The sequence below is a fragment of the Hyperoodon ampullatus genome (assembly GCF_949752795.1).
Source record: "Hyperoodon ampullatus genome assembly, chromosome: 16".
NCBI classification, from domain to species: Eukaryota; Metazoa; Chordata; class Mammalia; order Artiodactyla; family Ziphiidae; genus Hyperoodon; species Hyperoodon ampullatus.
This window is the reverse complement of record NC_136929.1, coordinates 35,124,057-35,150,167: the sequence shown is the minus strand read 5'-3', so window position 1 is coordinate 35,150,167 and position 26,111 is coordinate 35,124,057. Positions and strand designations below refer to the sequence as shown.

Below are 26,111 nucleotides of genomic sequence, written 5' to 3'. Positions count from 1 at the left end.
TTTTTAAATTATATATTTTTCTTAAAAAACATACCAAAAACCAGCCAAAAACTACGTATAGCACTCATTATATCATTAGTGTCAACACCATATGACATCACTATTGATGACATAAAATCTTGACAAGTTGTTTTCTAGTACTAAGAGGAATCAGGCTTGCAAGTAATTCAGAGACCACAGAAATGTAAATGTGTGAATATTTGTTTAAATTTGTAATACTACTACTAAATGCCTAGGTATGATAAAAATTATGGTGTATAACTTCTCTAAAATTATTTTCTAGTTCTTACAAAGCAAGCCATTTTTTTAAATAGATGGTATTTTTCCACACCAATAGCAGGTGATTTAATTAAAATAATGAATATATTAGTGAAAGATTAATAGTTGATTATACATAGTTTAGCTCAGATTTTAGCTTAGTTTAACACAGATAACAATTCAACACATTAACCTTTATCTGGCATCTAGATTCAATATGTAATCTAGAATTATTATTGTGTAATTTTTGTGTGTTGAGATTTAAACTTATTCAGTTGTTTTTATGTCAATCTAATAGTTAATTTGCTGACTTCTCTTCATAAATTCACTTTTTTTTTTCCCCTGCAGTGAGACTTTCTGAGCCTTGTTAGATCCCTGTTGGTTTACTATTTGTGCAAGTCAACCAACAGCCAATTCTATACAAACACATTCTCAACAAATCTAGGACCTTTTTTATTCCAAATATCATTAGTTCACCTTTGGTTGAACCCAGCACACTGGGAGTTTATATACTCTCCTCAGATAAAACACTAAGAAACAATGGTTGTCTCTGAATTTAAAAGACGGAAGACACTGCATTTTTTCCCTCTTTTTTCTCTTGTACCCAAGATCAAAACAACCTCAAACATGGATCTCAGGAGGTGGGACAAAAACCTTCAGAGAGACAATACGGTGTCCAGGGCTGAGAACAAGGCTCTCAGAAAAGAAAACAAGTCCCTCTGGGGAGAAAACAAAGCCCTTGGAGAAGAAAACAAAGCCCTTGGAGAAGAAAACAAAGCTTTCCGAATGGACAATCAGTTAATCCGGGGGAGAACCAGTACCTGAGACAGCAAAACCAGCTGCTGTGTAAGTTTAAAAGTGTGATTTTAGAAAACCAAAAACCACCTGGGGAAAAAAGTCAATGCCTTGAACACAGAAAGTAAGTCTTATTGGCAACAGAATCGAGACCTGGAAGTTCAGATCAAGGCTCTCAGGGAACAGGAGAAAGCCTTCCAGAACGAGGCGAAAATGCTTCAAGAAGAAATAAGTTCTCTACATGAGGAGATCAATGCCCTACAGCATCAGGAGTGTGCGATCAGGATGGAGCAACAGGCCCTGATGGAAGAATGACTTGCCCTGGAGATGGAAGAACAAGCTCTGTGGAAGGAGGAACAGGCCGTACTTGAAGATAACAAGGCTCTGAGAGAGGAGAACAGTGTTTTTCAAGAGGAGGGAAAGACCCTTCTGTAAGAGGTGAAAGTCCTGGAGGAGTGGAAAAAGATTCTTCAGGAGAAAGACAGCAAACATGCTGGCTCGAAAAATGCACAATTAAAAAATAAAGCAGGAGAAGTGTTACCTGAAGATGTAACCAGCAAACCATGAGTATCATTGACATTCCAGAAAAAAAAATTCAAACTTTTGAAGGTGAAATACTATTAGTGGAGTTGGAGGAGGAAGCTTGGAAACGTACAGGATCTGGTCCTGGAAACAAAATAAGCTCCTGAAAAGTTGGAAAAAAAATTTTTTTTCTTTAGGTTTACTTAAATTGTACAGAACTATTGGTGGTAAATATTATTTTAGAATGGAAAAGATGTATTGCTCAAAACGTGACACTGAATGGACCAGCTTGGTTTGCCCTTTAGTTTCAGAGACATTTGGTGAATATTGTAAGAAATCAACATCACAAAGGAAAACTTGTCTTAAAACTTGCTCTTAGAATTATGAAAAATATAGTGAAATATAAAACTTTGTATCCTTCATATGTATTGTGAAAAAAAATGTTTTGTAGAAGAATATTCTGCTTTATGTTTATTCCAATAATCTAATTGAGGAGGCCAATAAAATACTAAGAAGAATTTTTAAAATATGTGAGTGTACACAGACTTCCCACTAACTATTTTTTCTCTCAGTTATTTTCTTCCTTTTGCTTGCTGGGAGTGTGCCTTGCTCTCTAATAAATGTATTAATGAGAGAAAAGGGAGTGAGAGAACAAATTTCCCTAAACTCATAATAGGGCTTGTGGAGTTTGGACTGTAAATCTGTGGGATGGTCCCTTTTCAGTGGAAATTGGGGAAGGAAGAAATGGATTTTTCAGATGTATTAATGTTGACAACTGATCTAATTGAATGCTCTTTTAAAAAAATAATTCTGCAAAAACTAAGTCAAATGGACTTATGGATTTATTAGAGTACACAAATATTTGCAGAACACTAGTTTACAAACTGCTACAGTGTACCTTATTTTTCATCATCATAGATTTTGAGCATTTAATACAGTATAAACATTCAATGGATTTTATTAAAGTCATATCTCATTCTGATTCTTGTCTAGTGTTATGTAATAGGAATATAAGAAAAGTATAGGAAGAAAAGACTTTCCTTTTCCCTAGATACCGCCACATCTGCAAAAAGTCAACATACACTTATTAAACACCTTTAATTAGCATTCTCCTAAGCAATACAGATACATTTAAATATAAAAAGTGAAATGAGACATGTTCCCTGATTTTAAGGATTCCACAACCTGTGAAGAAAGATAAAGATTATTCCTTAAGAGAGCGTATCTATCTGCCTGATAAACAGATCACTAATCACTGTTCTTTGTAAATTATACAGCCACCATTAAAAAAAAAATCCAGCCTTGCAGAATATTAAAAAGCAATGTTTGTAGACAGTGCTCAATGGACTTGTAGTCAATTGGGGCAGGGAGGAAATGCAAAGCCTTTATCACTGTTTTTACCTTAAAACATGTGGAAGAAACCTGCAGGAAAGAGAATATCTAGCTTGGTGTTCTAGGGATTTGTGGATATGCTGCTTTATTGTCTATACACGAATTCTGGTATGTTATTTTGCACTGAAAAGAGTCCTTACTCCGAAAACTCCCTACTGTAGTGTTTAGGAAAAATAACCTATTTTACTCTTTGGTGATGAGGTCAGGAAGGGCAATGCCCATGGATGGGTACAGTTTTCAGTGACCCTTCTCTGTGAGGAAGCTGTCATTATTGCCTCATGGTTCAATCAGCAGGAATTCAGGTTAAACTGAAGACAAACTGATCAGAATTTCAGTCTCTCCTGTTTGAATTCATATGCTAAGCTGAAGATTGGCACTGTTACAAAGAAATTTTGGTTACTATTTATAGCACACTCTGCAAGTGAGAAAATATATTATTAAGGAATGGGTTAAAACAATTTATGTTGATATCACTCTTCATAATGTCTATGATCTTTCACCTTCACAGGCTAATCAAAAATTGGATACATTTAAGTGTACATTTAAAAGTTTTCATATTGTTAGATATCAATTGAAATTATATGTTAAACAGAGGAAATATTTTGAATGAAAAACATGGAGGCATTTTGATGCTCACAACGCAGGAACTTTAGTGTATGTGAACTTTGTTTCTTTGTTCATTTCTAGGTCTTTCCTCATAGTTTCCAGAAAGGGTGGTCACCTAAAGATCATCTGAAAGCCTAATGCTCCCACCAGGATTGTCCTTAATCTAAACAAGCAAACAATAATTAGCTGCAGCACAGAATAGTTGCATGGATGTTCCAAATATCTTCTTAGAGATGAGAGACTGTTTATCTTTAAGAGACTATCAAGTTTCAACCCATGTGCTAGACTCTATTTATTTAAGGGCACAAATTCCAGACTCCCAGGCCCATCTTTCCTCACTTTGATTTATATTCCATTATGTTCTATAGATCCTCTAATATATCCCAATTCTACATCATTCCCCACCCTCCTGAACATTTTATCAAACGTCCTATATCTTTAACCTCTTTTCTGAAAGTTCATTTTGTCTCCTTAACCCAGATAGACATCAGTGATACTGCACTCTTTAGTATAGCTCTCAGGTGAAGATTTTTAGGCACCAGCAAAGACAGAGGTAGTGTAGGTTTCCTCATTTCTCACTGTACTTCCAAAACTTTTATCTTGTTTCCTCCTATAAAAGATTTAGTTTCAATGAAGCATGTAATATGACATACCACTTTCAATCCTATGTAGTACTTCATATTCAGACTTCTTATTGGCTCTGGCTCGGATATTAAGACCTCTGGAATCTGGTTCATAGTACTCCTCCTTCTTTTACTCTTCTGTATAACCTCAAATTGCACATAGATGATTAGTCCAGAAATGTACCACTCAGTCCCTTGGATCTTCTTATCCACCAAAACCATTTCCCCCATATCATGTCAGTCTCCATCTCAATTATTATACCTTAAAATCTTTGATTTGAAAATACGTTGATTCAGAAATCTGAACTTTCCAACTTTCTGAATATACTCTTTATACTCCTTCTCTTATTTGTCTGTTTACCCAACTCATGTAGAAATGCAACTCATAACTCCATCTGCATTATTTCACTACTATTACCCCTCACATTCTCACTTCTCTTGTTATTCAGCATAGATTCCGGTTCATTAAAATACCCTTGAGAATGCTCTTTAATTTTTTTTAAATACAAATTTATTGGAGTGTAATTGCTTCACAGTACTGTGTTAGTTTCTGTTGTACAACAAAGTGAATCAGCCACATGCATACACATACATATATCCCCATATCCCCTCCCTCTTGAGCCTCCCTCCCACCCTCCCTATCCCACCCCTCTAGGTCGTCGCAAAGCACTGAGCTGATCTCCCAGTGCTATGCAGCTGCTTTCCACTAGCTATTTTAAACTTGGCATTGTGTATAATGTCGATGCTACTCTCACTTAGCCGCAGCTTCCCCCTCCCTCCCCCCATGTCCTCAAGTCCATTCTCTATGTCTACGTCTTTATTCCTGCCCTGCCACTAGGTTCATCAGTACCATTTTTTTTTTGTTTCTTTGTTTTTTAGATTCCATATAAATGTGTTAGCATACAATATTTCTTTAAACTCACTCTCCAGTGCGCTGACCTGAAAAATTTCCAACGCAGATTCCCTTTAACTATGTGTCTTTTCCCAACTATACCTTGTTTATTTCCTTATTTATTTCCTTGTGTTCCCGTGCACCTTAACATAGAGGTATTTCTATTATTTACAAAGAGATAACACTATATACATAAAGTATCTAAATATTTACATATATTAACTCACTTCACCTTTGTAAACAACCTACTTACTCTCAGTATCCTAATTTTACAGATGAGGAAAGAGAAGCACAAGAAAATACTCCTGTTTCTAAGGTCACATATAGGATTTTTCAGATATAAGATTTGAATTCATGTGGTCTGACTCCAGACTCTGTCCTTTCAGCCTCTACTGGATATTAGCACTACAAAATCACCCAAATACAAATGAAGACAACACTGCCCAGCAATCCTACCATTTTTCCTGCTTTCCAATGTAACAAATTTTAATGTCTCCTTTCTCCACTTCATTCCTTCTTATTAAAAGGAAAATATATTTATCACATGTTAATCCTTCCATATTTGCTTAGAATTTTATCTTGTGTTTTCCTCTGAAGGAATTTATTCTCACCTGCGTTCTCTAACATTTAACATTCTCGAGTCTTTTCTCTTTTAGTCATTCTAGCATATATGAAGCTGTATCTCACTGTGGCTTAAATTAATACAAATTAGTATTTCCTTGATGATTAATGAGGTTGAGCATATTTTCATGTGTATACTGGTTATTAACATATCTTTCATTGTGAAGTATTTTTTTTCAATTTTGTTTATTTTCTCTTGGTGGTTTTCTTATTGAATTTTAAAAGTTATTTATATATTCAAGACACAGGTCCTTTTAGAGTCATGAGTACTGCAAATATTTTGCTCCATTTATGGTTTGCCTTTTGATTTTTCAACAGTGAGACATGAAGATGAGAAATCTTTGAATATAAAGTCCAATTTATCTATTCTTTCATTTAGTGGTATATTATATTTACATCTATTGTCTAGTTAGCATTATGTGTTCTCATTTTGAGCCATATATTTCTGCCTAGGAATATGGATTCATGGTAACACATTCAACCAGACTCTAATTTAAAGTGTTGGCATACATATGTATAAACTTTGTGACTATGACTCTCTGGCTAGTGTAGAGTGGAATACTAGGGAACACTAAAATCTATGTACATATTATCTCATAGAGAAATTATTAATGAAAATATATCTTTTTTAAGGAGAAATACTCAATAAACATTATTTCACACAAAGGGAATCTGGAAATATTCCAGAGATAGTCCTCTAGAACTAGGTAATTGCTGTGCCATTTAGCTGATATGATAAGCCCTCCAGTTCACTGTAGTCCCTGTAATATACCTAACTTAGTTCTGGCCCATGTCCACATAAATAATTTTTATTATTAATCCCTGTAGGTCTTTTGATTGCCAGAAGAACTGAGAGTATATATATATATATATATATATATATATATATATATATATATATATGTATATAACTATATCATTTGAAGAAAGTGAAACAAGATATTCAAGGACTCAGGGGTGCTGGAGCCCACTCACAGAAGCTGCTCACAATTAGCTCAAAGAGATGATTGCATACACCTCTTCCCAACACTGCATTCATGGCATCACATTGGTATCTTGAACTATGTATACTTCAAATAAGAGCTTTTTTTGGGGGGGGGAGCACCAGTTGTTAAATATTTACCTAACTACCACAAGTCAAGGTACCTGAAAGTTAAAGCAATGAAATCTTGAAGTTTTATAATCATTTATATTTGTGTTCTAAATAAATTAGAAAATATTGTCCAACAAATTTTACATATGTATAGCATTATTTATCTTTCAAAGAAATTTCACAAGATATTAATGATCTGCAATTTGTTGGTCACGATTTACATTTTCAACAGAAAAAATAAAGGCATATTGAAAGAGCGAAGCAAAACATTTTCCCTCTAAAACACTATTATCATTATTTTATTTTTATTAACATATATTGAAAATACTTACATAATTCAGAATCATGTATTAATAGTTCATTGTTCTTTAAAAATAGAATAAGTATATGATTTTGTATATGGGGAATGAAAAGCATGAAAGTAACAGAAAAATTTACACAAATTCAAGAAAAAAATTGAGACTGGATAAGAAGTTATTTTATGCTCAGTATACTATACCTTATGTTAAGGGACTGTAAGAGATCAGACAGCAGTCCCAAGAAAATGGCTCATTAGGGGTCTCCAAAGGGAAACCAGTTAGGGATGCTAGGAACATATTAGAGCTGTCTGAAATTATAGATTTTGTACCAAAGGAGCTGTGATAAACTAAATTACATTCATAGTGAAAAGTCAGAAAGACACAAAATTATATCAACAAAGAAGAAAGTATCTTATGGCTGTTTGCCAAATAAAAACAACACAAAACAATCATGATTCATATAATTTTGATATTTATATTGTTTTTTAAATTAAATAAAGAGATAATAGTTTAGTTCCACCATATTAAAATAGGATATCTGGTATTCTTCCTGATTCTGCTCCAACCTTTAATTTTTAAACTCTAAAATCCCTGAATATATCTTTGAGGCAGTAACATTACATCAATATTGATGTATTTTTCACCTCCCCAAAATATCTAGAACCATTCAGTTTATAGAAACTATCACTGTTATCAGTGCATAGTGAACAGTGTAATGTCTCTGATAAAATTTATCAGAACATTTCTGATTTAGGCTGATTAGAATATAAAGCTAGAGATAAAATTTGAATCTGCAACACATGATGCCATAACAGATGAGACACAAAAAGACAACTTATTTCTATAAGCACTAGGAATTAAATTTCCCATGTGATGGTTTGCAAAAAGTTTTATTTTGTCCCTGCTCCTGATGTTATACCAATTGTTCTTGTACACTGAATCTGGGGTAAACCACCTGATTTGCTTTGGCTAAGGAGATGTGATCAGCTGACTCAAGCAGAGCCTCAAGAAAACACTTGTCTATTTCTACTTCTGTACTACTATTCCTACTACTGCTGACAGAGCATTCCTGGGCTAGTTTGCTTTAAGGTAAGAGACACGTTGAGCAGTCATCTATCGAAGACCAACAGACATCTGACCATAGGCATGTGTATGAACCCATCCTAGACCAGAAAAACAACCCAGAAGAGCTAAGTCTAATTACTAACCCACAGTCCTACAAGCCAAATAAATGCTTATTCATTTTAGTCACTGATGCTGAGCTTGTTACACAGTATGATTGAGGCAATGAAGAGAATAAGTATCTGATAAACCACATTTTTTTCTTTCTTCTCTGTTATTTCATGATTTTTATTTGTTTGAAAATTCTGGTATTTAAAAAAAATTAAAAGTATTTTCAGTTAAACAATGACATTTTATGTTCTGTTGTGTACATTTATAATAGTAATAAAATAAATTTACTTTTAGACATACATGAATTATTTTAAATAAATTCATTTTATTAAATCATTAGCAAAATACTGTGGTTAACTGATAACTGCAGTGGTAACTAATACAGTTTAAAACATTGATAGATTGTTAAATTTATATGAAAGAATAAATAATCATATTATTAGTAAATAATGAAATTTCAAAAAATGTATGTTAATTACTTTAAACTGAAGACAAGGTGATATGTATTAATAAATGCAAATAGTTAATAGCAAAAGCATAGAAAAATACACCTAAATTATTCTGCTCTTTTCTATTCACCCTAGGAAAAATTCTGACAAATGTCATCTGAAAGATGATCTTCAAGCTCATTTAGCAGAAAACATGTGATAAAAGAAGTCAGTATAATTTTAGAAAAGTGGATTATTCCAGACTAGCTTCATTTTTTTTTTCTAGTGGAAGTAGTCAGTAATTAGCAGATTAGAGATAATCTATCCTCCTGTGGATGGCTTCATGCTCTGCCACTTTCTCCTATAAAACATCCAGTCATGTGTTCCACAGTTCCTGAACCAGTCTTGATCTTGTAGGCAGTACACTACTGGAGAAAATTAGGAATTAAGTTAAAACCCACAGATGTCAGATAGTAGAGCCAACAACATTCACTGTGTTTCCAAGTCCCCTTCACTGATAATATATCCCCAAATTTGGTTTTCCATGAACAAACTTCCATATAACCTTCTAGATAGTGCAAAACGTGAGTCCAGGATCTGACCCAGATGTATACAAGAATTTAATAAATAATAAATGTCATTTAATACATTGACTGAAAGATGAATTAATCACTTGATAATCTTCAAAATGAGTTATCTGAGGTAAAGGTAGCTATATCCTCCACTTCTTACTGCCATTACCATAAAACGCAATATATTTTGTATAGTTATGTGGAATATCTATATAGCTATATCTATACCCACACATATAGGTTTGCTAGGATTATCATAACAGAGTATCACATTGGGTGACTTAAATAACTAAAATTTATTTCCTCACAGTGCTGGAGGTTAGAAGTCTGAAGTCAGGGTGTTGGCAGGATTAATTTCTTCTGTGGCCTCTCTCCTCAGCTTCTGGAAGGCCATCTTTTGTGTCTTTACATAGTCTTCCCTCTGTGTGTGTCTGTGTTCTAATATCCCCTTCCTATAAGGACACCAGGCATATTGGATTAGGGCCCACCCATAAGACTTCATTTTACCTCATTCAAGGCCCTAATTCCAAATACTGGATGTTAAGACCTCAACTAATAAATTTTAGAAGATACACTTCAGCCCATAATACCATACCTAAGATATGGATATACTTCAAGATATACTTTATATTACATCATAATATTACAAAACTTAATGTCATCATAGAGAAGAAAGAAGATATATAATCTATAGAGAAAAAAGCTTATATATTTGTTAGAAATTTAAAAATACCAAAGAAAAAAGCAAAACTGTCCATTGCAATTTTTTCTATTAGCAAAATTGATAAACATACAAAGATTCAGAGAAACAGTTGTAATACATATACGGTATAATGAGTTATTAGTTATCCTCCAAAAACTCCAAATATTGCTAAGAAGACAATGATCCTTGGAGAAATAATACAATCAATATGGAAAATAGAAAGAAAACAAAAGGAAAATAAAGATATCTGAAGATTTCCTGACAAGCTATGCCTTATTGAGCTTGGTGTATGTATCCCCTGAATATTTATCTAATACTACCAAGAGTCTCTAAGTCAAGATCAGCTTCTCTGGTCAGGTTAGATTTTTCTCAACCATCACATTCCATTCTGTAGAGAGAACTAAGATACTGACTTCTTCCCTTTTCCATCTGGTCCTCAGGGTTTATTCTGTAGCCTCTCTCTTGACATCCTCAAGATGATTGATAGCCCTATCACAGAGGAGAAAAGTCCCAGTTGACAGGGAGTGTGTTACTTATGCTCATTTCTGGGAAATGTGAACTTGCTACATGTAGTCATTATTTCCCGCCATCTCAGATGGTTTAATAGACGTGTCAGTCAATGGTCTGTATGAATATATCAAGGAGATAACAGAGGTGGTTCAAGCTCCCAACTTACTCTAGGATACCTGCACAAATTCTCTGAGATTTCAGTAATACTGTGAAGAGTATTTCTGAACCAGCTGTGAGCTAGCATGCTTTTAACTATTCAAAGCAATTAAACTGCAATTTTATTGAGGCATACTTTAAAATATATACTGCAGCCACAAGGTTGAATTATGGAAGTGGTTAACTTTGCTGGTGAGTGAGTCTTATGGATCCTTTATGTTCATATCTCTCCATCACTTTCTTCTTCCTAATAAATGTGAGTTCTATTCTCACAGAACCCCATAGGCTGGGATGATATTATATTCTAGTTTTGGCATAGGTAAAATCTCAGACTCTACCCCTTGACATTAATAAGAACTGTGTTGCTATTCTGTGACATGGACTTGTTCCCCTATATGGAAGTTTTCCAAATTGATCCTTGCCTTACCTCTTCTAATAGATCATGTTAATCAAAGGAGTATTGATAAGCCTTTTAGGACTTGATTTTAGAGAATTTTTCGCCCTACCCTGAGTGTGTGAATTTACATGTAAACACCCAAAATTATAACTAATGTTTTGTTTTTTTTCAAATTTTTATTATTTGGGGAATATTTTTCATAATTCAACATGAATTGTATAGACAATTTTCTTCATAAATAGTATTATATGTAGTTTTATCACAATATTATTATTTAATATGATTCTTCTGTATACAGTACAAATACAACATTAATGCATGTAAAACTTTACAAAGACAGCATACATAGTATTTCTTTTTCTATTATGAATGACACATTTATTTCCCAATAAGAGAAGTGAGATCACTTATGAAATAATTAAATGAATTTTGTTTAAATAGCATTTAGAATATTGAAGAAATAGATGAGGTAGAAAATATATTTTTTGAATGTCATTGCAGGGTCACAACAGAAATACTGAAAGTAGAAGTATATTGATAGAATTCCAGTAAGCATGGTTTAATTCCAAATCAGTCACAGTTCTGACTCAGAAAGCTTTTTTATTTTTTTCCAATCCACTTTGTGCAAGTTGTTAGTGAACATATTAGTTAATGACCTGAAGGCAAATCCATGACAAAGTGATTTTGTGCTAATTGTGTGGAAAATGTTTTCTAGCTTTAAAAAATGCTACATTCTGAGATGCTATAGGGAATTTATCTTCCCTATTTGAGCTATTCTATTCAACCTTCCTCAAGGGCACTGAATCATATTGAATGAGTCATCTAGCTTTCATATCATATCTAAAAATCAAGGAAAACTCCCAAGAGGCAATGTTAGGGATTAAACACTCTCATTCTGTTTACATTCAGTTGGCATTAAAATGAAAAATAGGTTATAAAGTTGACTGTAGTAAGACTATAGATATTTTAATATCTCATTTTCATAGTGCTTTATATTAAAATGCCAAACTTTTAGATAATTATAATAAAAATATTTTATATTTACTTTTGCAAAAGCTTCTTATTTTAAATTTCTCCTCTTTAGAACTTTTTTCTTTATTATTATTCAAATTTATATACACTAGACATATAATAAAATAAATGTATTCTTAATTAGTATGATTATTAAAGGAAGACTAGTGCTTTAGTAGTCTCAGTTTGAAAAATATTAAGTTATGTTAAAAAGTGAATATTAAAAATATTATAAGGCTTCCCTGGTGACACAGTGGTTTAGAGTCCGCCTGCCGATGCAGGGGACATGGGTTCATGCCCCAGTCTGGGAGGATCCCACATGCCACGGAGCAGCTGGGCCCATGAGCCATGGCCGCTGAGACTGCACGTCCGGGGCCTGTTCTCTGCAACGGGAGAGGCCATAACAGAGAGAGGCCTGAATACAGGGAAAAAAAATATATATATATATATATGTGTGTGTGTGTGTGTGTGTGTGTATAACACAAATATATATATATATATATATATATATATATAGATTTTAAATTGTTACAGGAACATCTGCTATTGACTTTTATATGATTATAAAAATTTACTTAAAAATATTGAATATTTCAATTCACAACAGAAAATAGACTGGAGGATACTTAAATATAAAATGCACACATGATTTCATTTTATATTATATTTTATTTATATTAACCATATATAAATATGAATGCTCTGAGCAACCCAGAAGAAGTTCACCACTTAAGATTTCTTGCATTTTTAACTGCTCTCTTATTTTAACTGCATTTTTCACATAAGACTAATTCCCATATTCTCTGCCACACACACACACACACACCCATGGCACCTTCCTAGTGTATTTAATGCATATATTTTCAACCCATCTAAATTATGCTGAATTAGGTGTAAATGTTTCTTAAAAATTGTATATATTTGCTTGAAATGTGATTTTTCATTTTCTTTAGCACCTTTGTCCTATAAACTGTATTGTGTTCTTAGGTTTTCCATTTAACGTTAAGTTTCTGAGATATATTAATGTTTTGATAATAAATGTAACTCATTATATTTGCTTTATTCATTTATCATATACATACTTATGATACTTGTATCTATACATAATGGATATATCTTATGATTATAAGCCCATCCCTCCAGTAATAGATATGTCATTTGCCTACACTTCTATGTTACCAAAAGCTACAACACTGTGATGAATGTCTGTATTCATGTATCCTTACAGACTTATGGGAAAGATTTTTGGGGGATATATATTTTGCTGTGACACTAAGTGCTGGATGTGGGATATTTTCATATAAGATCTTACCAGATATCACTAAATATCTCCAGAATGCCTGCACAAGTTTCCAAACACGGGAACATCAGCAATGCTTAAAATTTCAAATTTTCCCATATTCTAACATTTCATAGTGTACTGCCTTTACATTTTTGTCAGTCTACTACTTGCAAGAAGGTATACAATTTTCATTTAATATCTATTTCCACATTTACCAGTGAGGCTGATCATGCACATATTAATTATGTGGATATTTCTTCAAAGGCAATATAAACTAATTAGGAGCACAGATTTTGGACCAAGACAGCCTGGGAGCCAATCCTGCCTCCATCACTTACTTAGACAAAAATAAACTTATACACATTATTTAACTCTCTGTGCATCCTTCTATTCATCTTTAATGAGGAGAACCATATCAACTTTGTAACTCTGTGAATGTTAAGTAAATTAAAATGTATATAATGCTTAACACAGTATCTAGAACACAGTAATTGCTATATAATTGTTAATTATTATTTTTATTCATATTGTCAGATTATTTTTGTAAATATTTCCTTTCCTTGATAAGTTGAATGTGTTCCTTTATAATATAGACATTAATCATTTCCTTGTGTTTAACATTGTGTATATCAACTCCAGTATGTTATATACTGGTTAAGTTTGCCTGCTATGAGGTTTTTGTTTTTAATTAAAGACGTTTTACTTGTACCTAACCAAAGTTAAAATTTTTTTGTACATGAATTATACTGTAAGGTTTTGTTTTTAAATTTTTTACTAACTATGTGGTCATAAAAATGTTGCATTTTTTATATTTTTAACTTTAATTTTACTTTTGGCATTTGGTTATTTAATCTATGTAGAGCCAATTTTTTAATCCAACTTTGTAATCCAACTTTTAAAGTCCATATACTGAGCCAAATTTCCACAGATCATCTACTAAAAAATGTGCAATTTCACAATCCTCAATATACTATCTCTTTTCAAATTTGAGGAAACCATATGTTCATGAATCCGTTTCTGGATTCTCTCTGTTCTATTTGGTAGTTCTTGTACAAAAACTATACTTTTTCCTACTACATCTTTGTTAAGTGTTTTAATGTCTACTCATGATATACATGTGCATGCATATTTCCTCTCCATCTTGGAATTATAATAGATATTCTTAACTTTATCCTGCTATGTAGATTATAGTATAAGCTTAATTTCCAAAAAGTTTCTCCTAGAAAACTCAAAATTTCCTTGAGTGTATAGCCATATTGTAGTAGAGTTGACCTATTTAAAATTAAGTTTGACCATTCATGAACATGTTTTGCCTTTTATTGAGGTCCTTTTTATAAAATTTTTATGTAACACAAACAGTCAAATCAGACTCACAGTAATTATAGAATTTATCAGTACAAAATCTTACTGATAACTTTAAAAGGTTCCAGCAATCACAGAGCACAGATAAAACATATTGGCCAGTGTGAGAAAACCCTGAGACAATATCAAGCACACTAACATTCAAATTATAAGGAGCCAAGAAGGAGAAGATAGGGAAAAGGGGCAGAGGACATATTTGAAGACATAATAACTGAAAAGTTCCCTTATCTGAGATGGGAAACAGAAAACCAGATCCAGGAAGCACAGAGAGTCTGAAACAAGACCAACCCAAAGTAACCACACCAAGACACATTGTAATTAATATGGCAAAACTTTAACATGAAGAGAAAATATTGAAAGCAGAAAGAGAAAAGCATTAGCTGTGTTCAAGGTAACTCCCATAACACTATCAGCTGAATTTTCATCAGAAACTGCAGGCCAGAAGGGAGTGGCATGATATACTTAAGTAAATAAAGGAAAATGTTATAACCAAAAGTACTCTACCTGTAAGTCTATCATTCAAATTTAAAGGAGAGATGAGTTTTACAGCCAAGCAAAGCTAAAGGAAGCCAGCATCTCTAAACTAGTTTCACAAGAAATGTTAAAGGTAGTTCTCTAAGTAGAAAAAAAGACAACTGAAAATATGAACATTACAAAAGGAAAAATCATTGGTAAAGGCAAATATTATCACAAAGATAGTAGATCAAACACATATAAAGCTAGTAGAAAGGTTAAAAGACAAAAGTAGTAAAACCTTTTATAATCACAATGAATAGTTAAGAGATACACACACAAAAAATGATGTAAGATAGATATCATGCCCTAAAGATCAAACTTTAGGGTGGGGGGTAAAAATTTAGCATTGTTAGAATGTGTTTTAACTTAAGAGATTATCCAATTAAATTAAATATATTGTTCAACTTCATATATATGTATATATATGAATATATTATTACATATTGTTATATATAAACCACATCATAACCACAAAAAAAATATGTAATGGATACACACACAAAAAAAGAGAAAGAAATCCAAACATAACACTAAAGATAGTAAGCAAATCATACTAGAAGAGAGCAAAAGAATAAGAAAGGAACAAAAAGGAAATACAAAAACAATTAACAGAATGGCAATAAGTACATGCATATCAATAATTACTTTAAATGTCAATGGACTAAATTCTCCAATCAAAAGACATAAAGTGACTAATGGATACAAAAACAAGACTTGTACGTACACTACCTGTAAGAGACTCACTTCAGATCTAAAGACATACACAGACTGAAAGTGAGTGGATGGAAAATAAGTATTCTATGCAAATGAAAACAAAAAGAAAGCTGGGATAGCAATAGTTGTATCAAACAAAGTAGCCATTAGAATAATGTAACAAGAGACCAAGAAGGACATTACATAATGATAAAGGGATCAATCCAACAAGAAGATATAACAAGTGTAAATATATATGCACTTTACACAGGGACATCTAAATACATAAATATAATATTAACAAACATAAAGGAAGAAACTGACAGTAGCATAATAATAGTAGAGGACTTTTACACCCCACTTACATGAAGGGACAGATCATCCAGACAAAATCAATAAGGAGACAATAACCTCAATTGACATATTAGACATATTAAACAGATACAGAGAAGTCCATCGAAAAGCAGCAGAATACACATTCTTTTTAGTGCACCTGATACATTCTTCAGGGTATTTCATATGCTAGGCCACAAAACAAGTCTCAGTAAATGTAAAAAGACTGAAATCAGGTAAAACATCTTTTCTCACCACAATGCTAAGAGACTAGAAATCAACTACAAGCAAAAGAAAAAAAAAAAAAAGACACAAACATGGAGGCTAAACAACATGCTACTACTAAACAGTCAATAAGTCACTAAAGAAATCAGAAAGGAAGTTAAGTCCCTACCTGAGACAAATGAAAATGAAAACACAATGATCTGAAATCTGTGGGACACAGCAAAAGCAATTCGAAGAGAGAGTTTTATAGCAATACAAGCCTATCTCAGGAAAATTTAAAAAATATCAAATAAACAACCTAACCTTACACCTAAAGGGACTAGAAAAGGAATAAATGAAATTCAAAGTTGGTAGAAAAAAAGACATAACAATAAAAATCAGAGAAAAAATATGTAAAATAAACTAAAAAAAAATTAAAAAGATCAGTGAAGCTAAGAGATGGTTCTTTGGAAAGATAAAAAATAACTGATAAATTTTGAGCCAGACTTATCAAGAAAAAAAAAAGGAATAAAAAAGGAGAAGTTACAACTGACACTGCAAAAATACAAAAGGTTATAATTAGAAAATATATATGCACCCCAATGTTCATAGCAGCATTATTTACAATAGCTAAGACATGAAAGCCACCTAAGTGTCCATAGATAGATGAATGGAAAAAGAAGATGTTGTATAGACATACAATGGAATATTAGCTTTAAAAAATAATGAAATCTTGCCATTTGTTACAACTTAAATGGAAATACAGTATATCATGCTAATGAAATAAGTCAGACAGAGAAAAACAAATAGCATATGATTTCACTCATATGTGGAATCTAAAAATCAATAAAAATGAACAAACATAAAACAGAAACAGTCATAGATACAGAGAACAAACAGGTGCTTGACCGAGGGAGGTGACTCAGAGGATGAGAGAGTTGTGTGATATTAAAAGCTATAAACTTACAAAATAAATGAGCCAGGGTACAAAGTATGCAGGGTGGTGATTATAGGCAATAATTATATAATGACTTTGTATGGTGACAGATGGTAACTCTACTTATTGTGGTGATCAGTTTGTAATGTACAGAAATATTGAATCACTATGTTGTTCACCAGAACTAACATAGTGTTGTAGGTCAATTATACTTCAAAAACAAACAAACAAATAAACAAACTCATAGAAAAATAGGTCAGATTTGTGTTTATCAGAGGTAAGGTGTGGGGGGAGAGGGGAAAGGTAGTCAAAATGTACAAACTTTAAGTTATAAGATAAATAAGTAGCAGGGATGTAATATACAATATGATGAATATATTTAACAGTTGTGTGCTATATATAAAAGATGTTAGGAGAATAAATTCTGAGAGTTCTCATCACAATGAAAAATATTTTCTTCTTTTTATTTTGTTTTGTTTCTATACGAGATGATGGCTGTTCATTAAACTTCCTGTGGTAATCATTTCATTATGTATGTAAGTCAATCATTATGCTATATACCTTAAACTTTTACAGTGCTGATGTCAGTTTTATCTCAATAAAACTGGAAGAAAAAAGTTTATATGGAGAGGCAAAAGACCCAGAATAGCCAACACAACATTGCAGGAAAAGAACAATTTCAGAGAATTAACACTATATAACTTCAAAACTTACTTTAAAACTACAGTAGTCAAGACAGTGTACCACTGACAAAATAACTAGTCAAATAGATCAATAGAGTAAAGCAGAGAGCTCAAAAATACACTCTCCAAAATACAGTCAACTTATCTTTGATTAAGGAGCAAAGATAATACAATGGAACAAAGAGATTCTTTTCAACAAATGGTATGGGGATAAATGGATATCCACATGCAAAAAGAGAAAGAACAAAAATAAAAAAAGAATCCAGATACAGACCCTACACCTTTAGCAAAAAGTAACTCAAAATGGATCACAAACCTAAATTTAAAACAAAACTATAAAATGCCTAGAAGATAATATGAGAGAACACCTAAATGACCCTGGGTTTGGCAATGATTTTTTCATACAATACAAAAGGCATAACCCAGAATAAAATAATGATAAGCTGGACTTCATTAAAATAAAAAAAAATTTCTGCTCTTCAAGTCACTGTCAAGAGAATGAGAAAGACAAGCCACAGACTGGGAGAAAATATTTGCAAAAAACATACCTGCTACACAACTGTTATCCAAAAAATTCAAAGAACTCTTAAAACTCAACAATAGAAAACAGCCAATTAAAAAAGACCAAAGACCTTAACATACACCTCACCAAAAAAGATATACAGATAGCAAATTGATACATGAAAAGATGATCCACAACATATATCATCAGGGCAATGCAAATTAAAGCAACAATGAGATATGACTACACACCTAGTAGAATGGCCAAAATCCAGAGCACTGATAACATCCAAACTTTGACAAGAATATGGAGGCACAGAACTCCTATTCATTGCTGGTAGAAAGGCAAAACTGTACAGTCACCTTGAAAGTTTATCAGTTTCTTACAAAACTAAACATATCCTTACCAAACAATCCAACAATCATGCTCCTTGGGATTTATCCAAAGGAATCAAAAACTTACACACACACAGAATTCTACACAAGGATGTTTATGGTAGTTTTGTTCTTCATTACCAAAACATGGAAGCAATTGAGATGTCCTTTGTCAGTTAAAAGGAAAAATAAACTGTAGTACATGCAGAGAATGGAATATTATTTACTTCTAAAAAGAAATGAGCTATCAAGTCATGGAGAGAAATGGAACCTGAAGCATATTCTTAAGTGAAAGAAACCAATCTGAAAAAGATGCATGCTATATCATTACAACTATATGACATCTTATAAAAGGGCAAAACCATGTAGACAGTAAAAAGATCAGTAATTGTCAAGGTTTTTGGATGGGAAGGATGAACAAGGAGAGCACAGAGGATTTTTAGGCCAGTGAAACTGTTCTGTTTCTGATCTATGATCTATAATGGTGGATACATGCCATCATACATTTGTTAAAACCCATAGAATGTACAACACCAAGAGTGAACACAAATGCAAACTACATGCTTTGGGTGATAATGATGTGTCAGTGTAGGTTCATTAGTTGTAAGAAATGTACTACTCTGGTGGTGGGTGTTGATAATGGAGGAGGTTATGTATATGTAGGAACAAGGATATATATGGGAAACCTCTATAGTTTCTGCTCATTTGCCATCAACCTAAAACTACTCTAAAAGATATAGTCTACTTAAAAAAATAGTAATATTAAAATTTATAAGATTTTTTTTTTATATTTAAGGTAAGTATTAGCCTATTCACAAAGCATGCTGACCTCCAAAGAAAAGCTTTGTCCTCTGAAAGAATCAAGGAAAACAACCACAGTCCAATACTTAAAACAATACATTTTGGTTAACCCCAAGGCTTTGACACCTCCTGCTCAATCGTGCATCTTAAAAACCTTATAACCCAGCAATTGAAGTTTTTATCCTGCAGTGTGATATCCAGCCCAATTAGAGGTAATGTGTTCAACTGTAGAATATAGTAGACAAAGAAGAAACATGCAAATGCTACTACTCCTATTTTCACAAGCTTTTAGTAGCTTATTAAGTAAAATATAAAGTAATAAAATTATTAAATTATGCTCAAACAGGTCCAGGTTCTGTGCTATTTGGTCATTTACCCTTATTTGCATAATATTGATTTGTATGAGATAGCCCATTTTTGTTGATAAAAATTTTGATAATAAAATAATTTTGCATTTTGGAAATAAATTTCACTTGATCAAATCCAACTGCTTTTCATTTTCCATTAGATCAAGGGATGTGTTGCAGTTAGATATTTTTATCTGTGTCAATATATAAAATTAGGCTATAATTCTCTTTTCTCGGTTTGCATTTACCTTATTAGAGTAAAATTTATTACAAAATTTTCTCTTCTTTTCTTCTATTTTTGAAAATTTCTGTAAAAGAGTGATTATCTGTTCATCCAAACTAAAGTAGAATTCCCTTGTAAAAGCCTATAGGACTGGACTCTGTGGGGTTACAAAACTATATTTTTTAACATTTTCATTTATATAATAGTTATTCCTACTTTCAAGATTTCTAGTTCTTCTACTGCCTTTTTTTAGAATTTTACAAGTGAAGAAATGAAACTATGTTAACTATGTTTCCAAATTTATAGACATAGGTTAAGTAATATTATTGGATAGTTATTTTAAAATCTCTGCAATTATTTGTATCACAATATACTTGAAACCTGCTCATCCTTTACTATCACCTGTTTTTCTTAGAAAGAAAACTTTTTGATAGATCCCAGAAAAGTGTTATATTATTGAAAATAGAGATATAAAAAATTCACTTAATTTCCAAGAATAATAAAAGTAAAATGAGGTGGATTTTGCAGTTTAAGCAATGCATGATAGTACGTTTTGATCATTGGGATAATTTTATAAACAAATTGAAAGAGACTATAACCTGTCAAAACAATGTGAAATTTTGTTGTAGTAACATCACTGATGCTGTTGAATTGTATTGGCTGTTGAATTTAAAAGCATATAAGCATCTGATACATTTATAAAGTTCATTAAAATAACAGAAACTGTACTCTAAAAATAAGCAAAAGACATAATTTTGAAACTTAGAATAGGCAAGGATAATGGTCTTATTTTTTCATATTTGGTAGGAATTAATAGTAAAATAGTTCATCAGAAAATTCTGCAGCTGTTTTAGTATAGGGACATTTTGAGTGTCAGGATTAGAGGAAGAGAGGGATTTATTGAGTAAAATATTTTGTTCCATGAGCTATTATGTAGGGACTTTATATAAGGATTTCTCATATAAGCTCAGTAATACCCTCCATAAATTCTAGAACTACTAGTTTTCATATTTGATGTGGATTACCAGATTGTATGTGATTGTGGGAAAATATTTATTTGTAATCCTTGGAAATATATCATACGAATATATTTTACATATAGATAACTAGAAAATTAGAGTGTATACTTTAATAAAAATATCTGGCATGTTACATGGAAAGAAATCTATAGTTCCAGTATAAGCAAAGGTACAGAGTATAATTTGGGGTTATGTTATATCTAAAAGAACTAATGTAAAGAAAACAGCTGATTACCAAGAGAGATGAAATAAGTGGAATCTTGACCTACATAATGACAAGAACTGTAGAAAATTACGACAAATTAAAGGAGATAGAACAGTGGAAATGTAGAGATAAAAGTTATTTTGTGTATCAAATACTACAACTATTCCCCTTTAAAAAATGATGTTCAGTGACTTTCCCTGGAAAAAAAATATATAGTTGGTACTGAAATCTACATTCTTGATTCCTATCTTACTCTGCTATAATTCTAGACATCTGTTAGGAGAGATTTTTTTGTGTCTATTTCACAGATTAGTTGTGTTATTGAGGTTGTATGTTCCATTAACTCTCTTGGATAGAAAATGGTAGAGAAAAAGAAAGCAGATCTCTAGGGAGGAACAGCAGACAGTGGGATAGATAAAAATAAGCTACTATAAGTCCAGCTGTACTCTTTCATCTGGCATCATTGCCAAACCCACTTATCTTCTGTTTCCTTGAGTTTTAGTGGCCTGAGGCTTGAAATTCACTTATCTGAGGCACCATAGCCCCCAATCTAGCAGGAAAAAATAACTGGAATCTTACTCTCCCTGGAAGCTGTTTGCCCTCATAGTGTCAGATGCTAAGTCACTTGTCACTGCTGCCAAATCACTCCTTTGTGCTCAATTCTACAACTCAACAAAAGTAAGTGTTCGTTTCTACCCTTTGGCATGTTTTTGGAATTCATACTCACCTTGTTAATTTAAAGTGTGTGAATCACCTTAAAATCCTTGAAGTTGACACATGCGTTGTAAAAATAGAAACTGTATAATATAATAAGGAGATTGTTAAGTAATACCTTAGGTATTTGGCATTCTCTGGAGGATACATTTCAATGACAAGGTTGGCCCAGGGAATAGAGATAAGTCAGGCTGAAGACCTCCAACATATTAGTCTGGGTCCCAAATTTAAACGAATATAGTTCTTCACATAAAATAGTATCCCTTAGAGTCTAATAGCAAATTATTAAGTTTTGAGCTGTATTGTTGTGTTGAATTTTTCCTGCTTTATGTCTAGATTTTACATATTTCCCCAAGTTATAGTATCAATTTATTTAAACTTTCTTATATTTGATTAATAGCACAATTTATTCATTAAGTAAAGATTAAGATGTAACGATAACTTTTCTATTTTGTTTTTTATTCAAAAATCAGGGAATCACATGATGGCTACATAACTATAAACAGTTTTTTTTCTAACCTGTTTCCTGATGATTATGATATTTCTTTATAGAAATAATGTAGTTTTAGCCTATATCAAGATGTAGTGTAAGTTTATAAAAACTCTTTAATTATAATTTTTATATATTAAACTGGTAATTATTTACTTAACTATTTCTAATTTTGTATCTGGTCATAAGCAACCATAGTAAATGAAAATTAACTATGAAATTCCCAATATACTTCAATCTGGCTAATAACAGAGGTCTGAACTTTTCATTTCTAAAATGAAACACTTCTAATGAAAATAATTAAAACACTTAAAATAAAAGAGTGAATTAATAGAAAAGTGCAATCTATTCTGAATAATCATCATGAATAATATTCAGATTTCTTCTCTTTAAAATTTCTCACTTTGGGATAATTGAAATTAGGAAGACCATGTTAACACTGAGTATAGGTGCCATTGTTTTATATGAATCAGTATTTTATTCTATTTTAATTGTTCCATCACTAAGTGTATTTTTACTCTAAAGAAGGGAGGTAAACAATGAATATAATGACCTCTCTTAAAAACACAAGAGCAGCATCGTTAGTAATATATATCTTAAGGTCATTATGTTCTCATACATTTGTACAATATGATGAATACAATTATCATTCTAATACTTGTGGGCTTCATGCTGCTGGAGGGAGAGAGGTATCACTTGGAGAGGTAGGAGAATATTCTGTATGGATGGAATGACCATAGCATTCCTTTTCTTTATTTGTGTACCTACTTTCAGTACTGGAGAGGGGTGGTAGAAGATGAGGAGGTATGGTTGACATACATACAATTCATATACACATCTATGCTGATCATTCTCTCAAAGATACAGTTGAGGACTATGCCACCAATATTTACATAACTTTGTCTTATTATTCCATATTACTGTATAAGGCTCTCTTCCCAAGAGAAATTAAGGAAAATAACAAAACAAAACATTGAATACTATTTCTGACTAAGCTGTAGCAATTAAGACTTGCAAATATATTGATATTTTCTTCCTTCCCCTCACCTTCTATTTTCTTTTCCTCCTGTTGGTCTATTCTGAATCATCCTTTTCATCTTTCCTCTCTTCTTTTCTCTAATAGTAACTCCTTGTTCTAGTTTCTCTACTTTCCACCTGTCCCTTCATTATGCTTTCAGCTTTGTTTAGAACAATGTGTTCTCTAGATGTTGAATAAAGAGACTCTGTTTTCAATCTTCTGCCCATCCAATACAGACTCAATTTTTCTCTTCCTACTATATATAACACTATTACACTACCCATTATAGTAGAGCCAGTACTTTTATAATGACATATAACACAGTATATATATTTTAACATATTTCAAGGTTTTGGTTGACTATATTTAAAGTAATATAGAATTACATATCCAAATGTTTTGAAATAGGATGATTATTTACCCTACTTCTCTCTCAGTGTTAGAATCACCTTAAATATATTTGTTAGCAGGTTAAGAAAGAAAATTACTTTTCTTCCCACTTCCCTGTGTCCATCTGAAACAATGCACAAGTCAACCCCCATTCCTTTGCTTGCTCCTAAAACACTACATAAATATACATACATACCCACTCCTAACAAAGCAGCCAAATGAACTAGGAAACAGATGGGAAACTGAGAGTCCATGTGTTCACGTTCCTACTATGCCAATAACTTGCTGGGTGATCTTAGGCAAGCCACATATCTTTAGCTAATTGCCTTCTCTGTAAAAGAACAGAGCCCTAGGACCTGAATATTAACTCTCAGAAGCCAGTAATGAATTTGTCCCATCATCCTTCTTATATGGAAAACATTTTCAAATAATAAAGAGCTAGAATTGATCTTATTATTATTGCATAATCTCACTAGGTCTTCCCTGCTGTTCTGAAGGCTGTAACCAAATGCTTTGCAAAATCCATTTTTAAAAAAGAACTTTCTCCACTACAAACACACTAAGAATTGTGAAAAAAATGAATTCTTTTATACTCACATAAGCAGCAAAAGAAAAATAGTACATTTAATTTGTCCAAACAATAATACAAATGGGCAATACATGCATGAAATAATTATCAATATCATTAGCCATTAGAGAAATGGAAATCAAAACCACAATGATATTATCATTCACACTCACTAGGATGGGTAAAATTTTTAAATGCAGAAAATAAGAATTAGTAAACATGTAGAAAAACTGGAACATTGATACACTGATGATAAGATTGTAAAATGGTTTGGTCACTTTGAAAAACAGTTTCAATGTTCTTCAAAATGTTGAACATAGAGTTAGTTACCAGATACTTCACTACTGGTTACTCATCAAAGACCATTGAAAACGTATGTCCACATAAAAAACATCTACACAAAGGTTTCACAGAAACATTACTTATATTAATTGCAAAATGGAAACAATCCAAATGTTCATTAGCTGACAAATAGGTAAACAAAATGTGATATATTCATACAATGAAATGTTATTCAGCCATAAAAAGGGATGAAGTAGTGAAACAGGCTACAACATAGATAATCCTTGAAGACATAATGCTAAGTGAAAGCAACAGTATTATATTATATGCCACATATCATGATACCATTTATATGAAATGTTCACAATAGGCAAATCCATAGAGAGAGAGAGTAGATTAGAAGTTATCAGGGGTTGGCTCAGTAATGGTCACTGTTAACCTCAGTTTACCCTTATAGGTTTTAATAACTAAATTTCAGAAAAATATCAGAGTATGTATGGATCTTATTCATCCATTCCTCTGTCCATGGGCATTTAGGTTGCTTCCATGTCTTGGCTGTTGTAAATAGTACTGCAATGAACATTGGGGTGCATGTTTCTTTTCAAATTATGTTTTTCTCTGGCTATATGCCCAGGAGTGAGATTGCTGGATCATATGGTAGTTCTATATTTAGTTTTTTAAGGAACCTTCATACTGTTATCCATAATGGTTGTACCAATTTACATTCCTGCAAGCAGTGTAGGAGGGTTCCCTTTTCTCCACACCGTCTCCAGCATTTATTGTTTGTAGATTTTTTGATGATGGCCATTCTGACCAGTGTCATAAAAAAGAATGAAATAATGCCATTTGCAGCAACATGAATGGACCTAGAGATTATCATACAAGTGAAATTAGTCAGACAGAAAGACAAATATCATATATCACTTATATGTGGAAGCTAATAAAAATGATACAAATCAACTTATTTACAAAACAGAAACAGACTCACAGATCTTGAAATCAAACTTATGTTTATTAAAGGGGGAACGTGGAGGAAGTGATAAATTAGGAGATTGAGATTAACATATATACACTACTATAAATAAAATAGATAACTAATAAAGACTTACTGTATAGC

At 32.2% G+C, this 26,111-nt stretch overlaps 1 pseudogene across 1 annotated transcript in view; it reads left to right on the top strand.

Moving 5' to 3' along the window:
* Positions 1–885: 885 nt before the first annotated feature.
* The window catches only part of LOC307064898, a 144,204-nt pseudogene continuing 118,978 nt past the window's right edge, over positions 886–26,111 (top strand). The window contains exon 1 of the transcript in view: positions 886–1,484. The product of the transcript in view is annotated as an uncharacterized misc_RNA (transcript). The remainder of the gene's footprint in view (positions 1,485–26,111) is intronic.